Below are 827 nucleotides of genomic sequence, written 5' to 3' on the forward strand. Positions count from 1 at the left end.
TTAGATTTTCTATCTCACTTCAAAATGAACTGGAATGTGATGGCAAAAACTGAGATGTATGGGCAAGCAGTTCCAAAGGCAGGTTATTGTTTGTAGCAGGGCAAGTGTGCAATATCCTGCAATAAACGCTAAGCAGCACCTTTGGTGTCGCCCAGGGAAGCAGGATCGCTACTGTGCTCCTACTGCACTGCCACAGGTTGTGACAGTAAAGGCCTTCCTTACGCCTCAGGCAGGGCATTTACTGATGCATCAAGAGTAAACACAGCTCCGGGTAAAGGCTGGTTTCCCTCACTCCGGCTGCAGCCACTGCTCACTCCGAGCAGCTGGACAGAGGGATGGGCACTGCCTGCACAAGCCCCTTTCACAGAATCACAGCATCACAGAATGGGTCGGGCTGGGAGGGACCACAGTGGCTCATCTGTTCAACCTTCTCACTCAAGCAGGGTCGCTCCAGAGCACAGGATTACATCCAGACAGATCTTGACTATCTTCAGTGAGGGAGACTCCACACCCTCTCCGTGCGATCTATTCCAGTGCTCGGTCACTGCACAGGAAAGTTCTTCCTCCTCATGTTCAGGTGGAACCTCCTGTGCATCAGTTTCTGCCCCTTGTCTCTTGTATTGCTCGACACCACCGAGCAGAGCCTGGCTCCGTCCTCTTGACACACACACACCTCCCTTTAGATACTTCTACACTGGATGAGGTCCCCTCTCAGTCGTCTCTTCTCAAGGCTGAACAGGCCCAGCTCCTTCAGCCTTCCCTCGTAAGACTCGCTCCGGTCCCTCGCTCAGCTCTGTGGTCCTCCCTGGAGCTCACGCCCGGGCGCT

The sequence above is a fragment of the Corvus brachyrhynchos genome, unplaced genomic scaffold (assembly GCF_000691975.1).
Source record: "Corvus brachyrhynchos isolate BGI_N302 unplaced genomic scaffold, ASM69197v1 scaffold5, whole genome shotgun sequence".
Lineage (NCBI taxonomy): Eukaryota > Metazoa > Chordata > Aves > Passeriformes > Corvidae > Corvus > Corvus brachyrhynchos.